General features: G+C 35.5%; 1 long non-coding RNA gene across 1 annotated transcript in view; it reads left to right on the top strand.

The window, feature by feature from the left end:
• Positions 1-1,772: 1,772 nt before the first annotated feature.
• Positions 1,773-11,065, top strand: part of LOC149919036 (uncharacterized) — a 64,506-nt gene continuing 55,213 nt past the window's right edge. The window contains exon 1 of the long non-coding RNA XR_016464729.1: positions 1,773-1,859. This is a non-coding gene — a long non-coding RNA (uncharacterized LOC149919036). The remainder of the gene's footprint in view (positions 1,860-11,065) is intronic.

The raw sequence follows: 11,065 nt of genomic DNA, 5'->3' as shown, positions 1-11,065 counted from the left end.
GTGTCAGCAGAACACTTCTTAAAAGGTGTCTGCTTTTAAATGGAATTGCATCTCCCTGTGCTCCACATTCCCATCAATCCCACTGTGATTGTAGATCAATGGTTTCCTGAAGTGTGATAGCAACGGGGATCCACTGTGATGAAAAAAATATGCCCCAGGTAGTGGGAAATTTAAAACTTCATATTTTTTTTTCTCTGGTCCTGTTTAACACATTATTTTCTGCTCCTGGTTAGCACTGAAAGTGCAAATGGATGAAGACAAAATCAAACAATATAAAACAATGTAACCTTTTTTTTACTTGATGTTCATAAAACACTGTTCTTTTTAAAATCAAAGTGAAAAAAATTTAGATTTTATTTTGTCTCAAAGTTTTCTGATGATAGAGCCCAGAGATTATGGCTTTAAATGTATGTTTACTGGGTATATGCGTAGATAAATTATTCCTTCATTTTTAGTGCTCATTACCATGAGTTTTACAAGCAGAAACATCTCAAGTGATCCATCAGTTTTCTTTCATCTGAGTTTGAGGCTGACACTGGTGAGAAAGATTGCAATATCAGCTAGTCTGAAAACTTTCTGAGTGTGTAGGGGTTTGCTTTTTATGTCCTGCCAGCCTGTCACCCTTCCTCAGTGTAGATACTCAGAGAGATAATGGCGGTATAGAAGGCATGCTATGTAGGTACTCATCTGAGTGCATGGACAGAATAAAATCAAATGTGGTTCCTGGAGTAAAGTACAGGTGTTTTTATACATTGAAGAGAATGTTTAGACAAGACCTGGTGAGGGAATGCTCCAAATGTGGACAGTGTTCGTCGTGCATTTACGTGTAGATAGAGTGGGAGTGAAAAAGACCAATGTAGAGAGAGAAAAACATCAAGTCACTGGTTAAGCTAAAAACATAGGATGAGTAATATTTTTAGTATTCTTAGAATAATTTTCTCCAAGATCATCAGTTTGCAGCATAAGCAAAACCTTGGTAAGGTCAGCAAGCTGTACACATACTCAGCTCATCCACCTCTGGAGACTGTGATTGAATAGAAGGATTTCCTGGAATGAAATGTGGAGAAATGTTGACCAAAACATTAATAAATGACTGCCATGTAGTTATCAAACATATGTCAGTTGTCAAAAAAAGGAAAAGTAATCATGAGCCTTGTAAGTCAATTAAAATTGTTAGTACACATTCTAATGCTCTTTTTGGTAAATGCCTAGACAGTAATACAATAAAAGTAAGACATGTCGGAGTAAGGTCTAGAGTTTGAACAAAATGTTTCTGAGTTTGTTAGCCTCAGCTTGTTCTGCAATACTGCTATGGAGATTTCTAAATCAACAAATCCAACCACAAGATGGGGGGGAGGGAGGAGGAAAAGTCAGGAATACCAGAGACCTGGTTTCTGTTCCCATCTCTCTCATCAGGTTTCTCTGACTGAGAAGAGGTTTTCCCTTTTTTCTTGCTTATGTTTTTGTCCTAACTATCTACATGTCTACAGTGTCATGTCTACAGTTCACATATGTCCAATTCCTACATGGAGTTTTGTGCTGAGGTCTCCATGAAGAGGTAGCAAAGGAGTAAGAAAATTAACTCTGGTTTCTACATCGACATATTGCTTTTTAGATAATTATTTTAAAATATTTTTCAACTCCTAAATTTCCAGGAAATGGTTACTTCATTACCACAGAGTTAGTAGCTGTTATTGCTCATCTTGGCCTGTTTCCACAAAAATAGAAAGATAACTTTACCAGATGCTGATGAGCCTTTTGTACAGTGTGAGCAAGGCTAGCTGAATTAATGAAACAGTATGAAAAATTATGCCATCAAAAAGTTATTCCGTAAGAAAACACTGAGATTCTTCCTTAAGGTAAAAAATTTAAGTAAACTTTTTTCCACTGCATTGCTATGAAGGGAATCCTCTGTTTGAACAAGCTGTTTGTAATGTTTAGAAGTACACTTACAAATAATTAAATATGAACTAAATTATTTTTGTTGTTTCAGAGTATGAAATGAAGCATCTTACTTTTCTCTGCTTTCTTTCCTTTCTATTCCAAGCTTTTCAAAGCAAAATTTAACTTTTCTTTCTGGAAGAGATAAAATGACAGTAACAATATCACTTTGTACTGAAAGGCTTCTCAAAACCTGTATGAATGCATCTTGGATGCAGAAAATTAAATCTTCAGTTACCAAACAGTGAGATTATACAATCCTACATCAATCAATGGATGTCATATTAGGTGACATGATAAAACTGCACACATCATACAGTTACTAGTTTGTTTAATTGCTGGTAATAGTTACAAGGTAATATAAATATATTAAAAGAAGAATTTGTTTTCAATATCTCACTACCATCATTTGAAACTGTTTTTGTTCCCAGATTCTCTTTATCTCTTATTAAAACTCAGCCTGGATTGTAATGACTATGTCAAAAACCTTTCACATTAGTCTGTAAAAGGATGTTTGCAAAACAGAATGGTAAATTAATGTTAAAAGCATCATTTGAAAGACTGTAGGACTAGTAGCAGTGGAGGTTACAGTGAGCAGAACAATGTAGCCATCCTGCAGTGAAACTAATTGGAGAAAACAGGAGGAAAAAAATCATACTGAACTAACATTGCAATATGATCTTGACTTCTCTAACTTCCTAGAATCATAGTATATGGAATGGTTTCAACTGGTGGGAAACCTATGAAGATCACCTAGTTTTAACCTCTGTAACACAGACAAGGTCACCTTCCACTAGATTAGATTTCTTGAATTACCTGAACTGGTTTCTGACCATCTCTTCTAAAATTTTGTCTCTAGATAGGGTGACATTACCATTTCAAGTCTGTCCTGAAATTATGTGTGGTTGGCATGTTAGCATTTCGAACAGAGCTCATTGAGATAATTGGAATCAGCTTGCAAAACACATAATTAGAAACACTATAAATAGAGTACACAAATCGCTCTTCTGGCTGGTATAGCTGTAGCAGAAACCTTTGCAGTGCGTGATTGTGTAAGGCCCTTTTCACACAGCCCTATGATGAAGGAAAGCATTGAACATGACCTATTCATCAGCATGCTGGCATTTACATTATGAGATTAGAGTAATGTGAGATGGATGACAGCTTACATAATGAACTTTTGAAAATCCTATTAGAAGTTATTCCAATAGGTTAATTTATTTGTTGTGGAGAATTTGATGTTAGGTCCACTGGTGAATGTGAGTACAGATTCCAAATATATCCCTAAACCTTCTTGCAGAAGAGCATCTCTGGAAGAGAGTGGGAAGACAACTTTGGAAGATGAACAACTGATCATGGAAAAAGAGACTAGGATATTATAATTTCTCTCTTTTTCCTGAGAAGTATTTCCCATGAGCATCAAAATTAGTCATGAGCAATGATTCCCCTGTATTTCATCAAAAACTTGCCTTCTAGTTGTAAGCTGCGTCATTTGAAAACAGATTACTTTGGCAAATTTCTAGTGCAAAATAGTGTAAAGGAATCAAAACAATAAATCTCAGGAGATATCATGAGAAAGAGTGCTTTCGGTTTCACTGTATGGATTTTTTTTTTCCGACTTCTTCTAACAGTTTTCTTCCCATTTTGGATTAATAATTGATACCATGCAAAGCAGAATGTATTTCTAATTTAATTTCTAATGCTTAGTGTAGCCACACAGTCATAAACACATCTGCAAAACTATTTGTTAAACATAATTACTAACATAGTTAGAATGCACTATAGCAAATTTCCATTCCATTAAGGATTGATAGCTAAATATAGCACAGTTGAAATACCAAATATCTGAATAATAAGCTGATATCTAAATTAGCAAACTATTAAAAAACATGGAAACCTCTGCCTCCTACTCCGTAAAGCATACTTGCTTAGGAAAAGGAGACATCAGCTCTTACAGCTGTAGTTCTGGATGTAGTTTTACTTGTTCACAGAATAGATCAGTTAATTAAAATATTACGTTTTTCTGAGTCCGAATATCTTTTGCTTTCAATTTAACATTTCATTACTCATCATCTAATTAATGTTAAGCTTGTTTACATTAAAATAGCAGGATTTCCTGCAATGTTAAAAACTGCATTCTGGCAAAATATTTTTAGTTTTGAGAAACAGGTCCAAATTTCATCAGCACCTGTAAGCCTCACTTTAAATAATACAATACCTGGAAAACAGTATGAATTTATTGAAGTGTATATGCAGAAAGGATGTAATGAAAATAAACAGTGTGCAAGATCCTTTCCCCCCCACATCCCTATAATTCCCTAACTGATAGGGAATCACAAAATTTAGGGCTGGCTGAGGTCTGCAGGGACCTCTGTGCTCCTCTGTTCCAACCCCTGCCCAAGCAAGGACTCCCAGAGCAGGGTTTCCAGCACCATGTCCAAGTGGCTCCTGATATCTCCAAGGAGGACACTCCACAGCCTCTGGCCAGTCTGTGCCAGTGCAGGCTACCACGCAGAACAGAAGTGCAGCCTGGTGTTCAGAGGGAGCTGAACACCAGGCTGTGTTGGTGTGTGCTGTTTGTGCCCATTGCCTCTTGTTCTGGTGCTGGGCATCACTGATAAAAGCCTATCTCCACATTATGTGCATCCTCCCTTCAGGTATTCATAAACACTGATAAGATCTGCTTGAGCCTCCTTTTCTTCAGACAGAACAGTCCCAGCTCCCTCAGTCTCTCGTCATAGAAGGCGGAGACAGAACAGATCTTGAACTGCTTTCAGATGTTTCTGAAGTCCTAAAGTATCTTTTCTGCTTGTCCTTGAAAAGCACATTATTCATAAGCCCTTCTGAAAATTTCCCAGAATTTTGAGTATTAAAATGCTTTCTGTATTAAAGCAAGATTGAACTCACATTTACAATAGGATTTAAAATTTAATTAGTATTGAGTAGGAGTAGAGAAAAGTAATGTCTCTATAATGATAAGATTTACAAATGTTAGGGCAAGGGCTATCTTAGATATTCTACCCCTCTAGGTAAGTGCCATGCTTTGGTAAACTAGTGGTTTCAGGAGGACTTCTATATGTTCTGAAAGTTGAAGTCACCAAATGGGGGAAAATATAATAATCCTCTAGTTAAAGTGTCATTAAAGTTAATGCCAAAAGAAGAATACATTAAAATTAACAGAATCAAATTTGGAACATAAAGGTGAAGGAGTTCTGAGAACAAAAAACTGTTTTAAGTTACACATTTTCTGTACTGATAATGAGCATGTAAGTTTTCAAAAAACTAAACTGTGTGAAAAGTTTGAAAGGTTAGTAATTGAGTTTCAGCATCTCAAAAGAAGTAAGTGAAAGCGAGAACAGAATCTTAATCTCTGAAGCAAGAAACCTTTGTGTTACCTAGGAAGTCTGCACCTTCTTGCTAATTGCTTCTAGTATCTATGCCCATGCTAATGTAAAACTAAGCTGAATTTAATCTCTTTCCTCATACAACATAAAATAGACCTGCATGTGGAAAGAATTAACAAGCACAGGGTTTTTTTTGATGTGGGCGTTCTTCCTTAATGCTCATCAGTGTTACATGTAAACTCCAAAACAACATTTTAATGACTAGTCTCTATGGAAATGTGTAAATAATTTCAGTGTTACATTTTTGTTATTTTCTTTAAATGGTTTTACAAATAAATATTTTGATTCCATTTAGTAACCTCAGCTTTTTGTATTGAAAGCTGTTTGTTAGGAAATAATACTGCGTAGAAGCTTAGCATGCATTGATTTTGTTAGTGAAGACCAAGATTTAATGCAGCTACTCATCATTTTTAGACTTACTAACAAAAAGCACATGGTATGTATTCCTGCTGTAGAGGCTATGAGCCTTTGTACTACCAGAGTGGAAAAAATGGAAGTGCCTTGTTATTTATAACTTTAGATGAGCTGCAATTGATAGGAGCAGGTTCTAATACTGCAATAGCGTGATGAAAGGAGGATGCCACATATATCAACTATACAGCAGCTCCATCTCACTCTTCCTTACATTATATCAATTTCTATTAATGTCCCACAAGCACAGTGTATTTTGGAGGAGGCCTTTATATGCTTTGAGTGCTGTGTGTGCCTAATGTCACAAGCACGTAAAGCTCAAGTATGGTGTTTTCTTCTAAGTGCACCTGCATTTCCACAAGATGTCAGTCTGTAAGAACGGTATTAAACCAGGCAGTAACTGCAGCTAATGGTCCATTTTATTGTTGTTTAATCTTCAACATAATGCAGTGTGTCTGAAAATCAGCAGTGATGTTCTATAAGGGAGTCTCAAAGCCCAAGAGAAAATGAGATTTACAAACAAATGCTAAATGCAAACAGAGACATGTCTGGCCCTTTTAAAGCTTTAAATCTGGAAGCTGCTCATTTTAGGACTGAATTAATCAACTTCAGTAAGTGATAAATACGACAAAACTGGTTAATACCAACAGTTTGCAGTCCCATGCAACACTTGACAATACAAATTCAACCATAATAGTGTCAGATCAGCATGTACTTCAATTATCTTTAGTCAATTCACCATAAAAATATAATCTACACAGTCAGATGACATAGATAGCAGTGATTTGTCATTGTTGCTAATGAACAAAATAAATTTGAGTTTACACGCTGGTGAGAGAGGGGGTGAGAAAGCAACAAGGCTTTAAAACCTTCACTGGCACGTATTCCCAACATATTACTCGCAGGACCAATGTCTACCTCAGAATAAGTCTCCTTTTCAAGTAAACCCACTTTATTCTTACATTTTTAGGTTTTTTGGTTTTTTGTTCCTTGTTTTTTTAAATATTCCTGTGTCTTGTAATGTATAATAAAATTACTCGTTAGCTCTTTCCCTGTGGGGAAAGTAGCAATGTTTACAAGTGGTGCAAATTATCTGGAGATGTAACTGATATTATTTACACTCATCACACTGTAAGCAATTAAGAAGTCACCTTGCATTTTCTCCTGCTTTCAAGTAACTCATTGGAAGTAGTGATTACTCACCCTATTTACTTCATAGCTTTTATTGTTTTCTTGGCTGTTGCTGTTTGTTTAAATTCTGGTCATAAGCAGGAAGTTGCTATTTATTGTTTTAGTCATAGGCTTTTTCCCAGCTTTCTCTGATCCTGCATATTATTGCAACATTGAGCTTTATCTGAAGATGAAGCAGAAGTGGTATTGATGTAGAGTGATGGGTGGCTTGCTAAGTCATACAGAAAATGTGTTTTGTTTTATCAATAGCAGCTGCATACAATGATAGCATATGATTTCATCCCTCCTGTAGTAAATGATAGATTAATGTAACTTTAGAATAAGTTCACTTAATTATTCTTTCACTTTTGGGGGCAGAATTTCCCTTTCTGTAAGTAATTATTATTTCATATCTGTGCCCCTGTTAGCATTAGCTTTCAACATTTCTGGTATGTTTGTATTTTAAAATGTTTTGCCCCCAACATATAAAATAGTTTAGCTCCCATCAAATTCAGAGACATTCTTTCCCCTATGGTAAAAAATAGTAATTATGATAAATGAAGTACTTACATGTACATACTGTCATTTACAGAAGAGATTTCTAAATCCATTGCCTTCACATCGGTAACTTACTATCATCATCAGGTGCCTCTTAACAGAGCTTTGGTCTATTCAGTTCAAGGACTAGCTGTGAAACTTCTCAGTTTGTGCCATAGGATTCAAAGATGCTTTCATTCATAGACAAGCAGATTGATACTGATTTAATTTTGTTTTATAATTTATTAGTAAATAATCCAAGAGGCAGAAACTTCTAATGGGCATTTCTCAAGGTGAACATGACCAACTTGCAGGGCGGTTGCATGTCATTCCCACTGAATGTTAAGAATGTAAGAAAGAATTGAATTCTAAGGGCTTGTCAGATTTAGGAGAGTATCTATATAGCATAGAGATGTCTTTCTGATCACTACATTATTTCTGGAATTCAACCTACTACTAAGAAGTTGTTTTAGCACCTTTTTCTCTGTCTGATTCTGTAATGTGGATGAGCTGGGTTAGGTTAGTGCCAGCACTGATAGGGCTCCACCACGTAGAAGAGGTGCACTTAACCCTTTTGCAAGTGCTGAATCATTGAACAAATTTTATGTAAGATGCAGACTTTAACTATCTTGACATTTTCAGCCTCTGCTCCAAATACTTTTCTTCAGGTTGCCTGAGACTTTGTTCAGAACCTCCTTGCATCAACTGGTCATATATAAATACTGAGTGGTAAGGCTCTTATTACAGGTAAAAGGATGATAGAACACTCCCTCAGAACAGGAAATGCAGTGAGAGTTCCTAGTCTCCTGTAAGGAACTTTAAGCATTAACAGCGATTAGTTAGCCCATATAATTTGATTTCTGCTGCAGTAGAGCAGTAGTTTTTAGGCTACAGAATGTTTCTTTTAAAGGATGGATCTCATTTGTATTTCATGCGACTGTCACATATATAGATTATGGTATTAACATTAATATTACCTTTGGTGAGAAAATGCATATTGTCTGAAAGATACCCTGAAGATTAGCCAAGCGTTTCATCTGGCAGTATCAATAAGTCATCTTTGTAACAGATGTATTGACCAGCAAATCTCTCACTGTTGGAGATGAAAAGTCCTGGGTATTGTGTGATGTCATCCCCTACAAAGCAACAGGAAAAGTAAAGGTTAATACAAAATGTATGTGGCTAATGGATTGTATATATATTTGAAAAAACTCCAAACCTTGACAGGTGCTGAGCTGGATACTAGTTAATTAATCTGGTCAGCACCTGATGCACTCCTTTTTAAGGTCACTCTGTGCTACTGAGTTTTCAGTAAGGTGTTTCTTGGGAACATTGATTAAAGAGATTTATAGGTTAACAGTGGACTGCAATTGATTATTGTGCACACGTGTCTGAGGACAATATGGCAGACCAGTTTTCTGTATCTCAGTGTCTCATTTTTTTAGAGTATTCTGGGATTTCTTGGACAACTCTTTGCATTTTTGAATGCTTTCTTCTTTGTATTCTAAAAAGAAGTATACATTGCCCAAGACCTCTCTGTGTGAGCTTGCTCTTCTGCCTGCACATGACTCAGTGCCTATTTTTAATGCTGAATATAATTACATAAGAAATAAATGTATCAGTAGGGTTTTTTTTTTTAATCATATTTCATCTGTCATCAGGAGGCATAAGTAGTGCTTTATTTTGCACTTAATTCGTGTACCTGTTCTTTCAACAAACCAGTAACTACCAGATCAGTTGGATTATTTCTGAAAAATTTTTACCTGTATATTTGTTTGATATTTTGTTCGACATCGTTTAAAAAGAAATCCCCTGTAGCATTATTCATTGAAACGAAGTCACTACAATATTTTCCTTTGTTTGCTGGTGAAATGAAAATTCTTTACAGGTCCTTAGGGTGTTTTAGCATCAGAATCATTTTTTCATTATATAACTCCGGTATGCATTTTGCCACACAGTCTGGAAATCTTTGAAGTGATTGATTGTATCTTATCCCTTATTCTTTTTCCAAGTATTCTGTATCAGAGTCTCTCCAATCTTATCAAATAGTTACAGCTATTGATAGTTAGTAGGTCAAAATCATGTCTTCCTTCATTTTTGAGCAACTTGTAACACAGAGTTGCTAATTCAAACTCAAATCCCCAAAAACTAACACCAGAATTATATATGCTCCTGAATGAGCCCACTGCTCTTACTTACTAGAACTGCTGCTGTATTTGAGCCTTCTTTTGGTGTTACACAGTAGAGTTCATCACTCTTTGGAATTTTGTCTTTGTAACATGCCACATACTTTATACTAAGGAACAGATACTAAACAAAATCAAAATAAAAATGTGTAAATATATGGCTGTTAATTAAAAAAAAAAACCTACAAAGCATTTCTTATAACATACATTTCCGTTTCAGACTCTGTTCTAATAATTCATAGTAAAAATTATTGTGTAACAGGAGTTTTTTGTTGTCTTTTTTTCTTTTTTTGGCATCTCCCTTCCTCTCCCACTTCTCTAACTCTTTAGTTTCATCAGCATTCTCAAATCTGAGCAGTTTAAAGTAAAAGGGTTTGCTGAAATCTATCCATCCCCTTTAGTATGAATTGATAGCACTGCTGAGAGCTTTTAATTTATTGAGGCAGTAATTATAGTTAAAATCTTATTGAGATGTTCTACCTAACAAGTGATTTAGTAGTTTGAAAAGTGGCTTTCTTTTTTCTGCTATCTATTATTTCTATCACTTTTGTTTCATATCCATTATGTATTTTAAAAAGACTGCCCCTTTCAGATAAGAAAGTCTGAAGGAAGAAACCAATTATCTTTAGTGTGCATCCTCAAATAATCTTGATCTTGTGAAACGTGTTTATCCATGTTCTATGTACATCATAGTTACAAGGACTGCTGAGACCTAGAAAGAGTCCAGTTTTGTCTTTAGCGTGGGATCTGTCTTTCCTCCATCTTCTGAGGTTTAGCACCTCTTATTCAAATCACAAAAAGCTTTCTGACTTCACTTCCCATATTCCTTACTCATACTTTTCAAGTAGCATCTTTTTCAATTACAACATTAAGTTACTTTAACTTAAATATGGTTGTATTTTGAGAGACTGATAGGGAATACTTGACCTTGAAGCAAATGAAGAGGACCACGATTTCTAAATAATTTCTTTATATCATGCCCTTCAGAATGAGATTTTCCGTGTCTTTCAAGTTTCTTCATCACTTTTTTTTTTTTTGTCTCCGTACTGATGACAATCTTATTAATGTGATAGTTCTTTAAAATATGTCACATTGCTTCTCTGTATTTAGTCTTCCATTGAGCTCAATTCCTTGTTTTCATAGTTTTCTTGGGCTGCTTTAGTACAGGTTCTCTCAGTTGTTTCCTTAGATCTTTTAGAAGCTAAACCAGGGAAAATAATTCAGACAACAGCATTGCCTCTCTACAGAGAGACTTACACATTGAGTGTGTATTGCCTTTTTCCAAATTGATTTCAGGCCTGTTTCTGGTTACTTTGCTTCAAGATACCAAACAAATCTGCTTCTTTTAGGTCTGTCACTAGCTGAAGGAAAATCCCATCTGTGCTTGTGTTATAAAGCAGTATGTTGTAACACATT

Source organism: Phasianus colchicus, chromosome 2 (genome assembly GCF_987193195.1).
Source record: "Phasianus colchicus chromosome 2, bPhaCol1.hap1.1, whole genome shotgun sequence".
In the NCBI taxonomy this organism is placed as follows: domain Eukaryota; kingdom Metazoa; phylum Chordata; class Aves; order Galliformes; family Phasianidae; genus Phasianus; species Phasianus colchicus.
The sequence above is the reverse complement of the archived record's forward strand: the minus strand, read 5'-3'. Positions and strand labels throughout refer to the sequence as shown.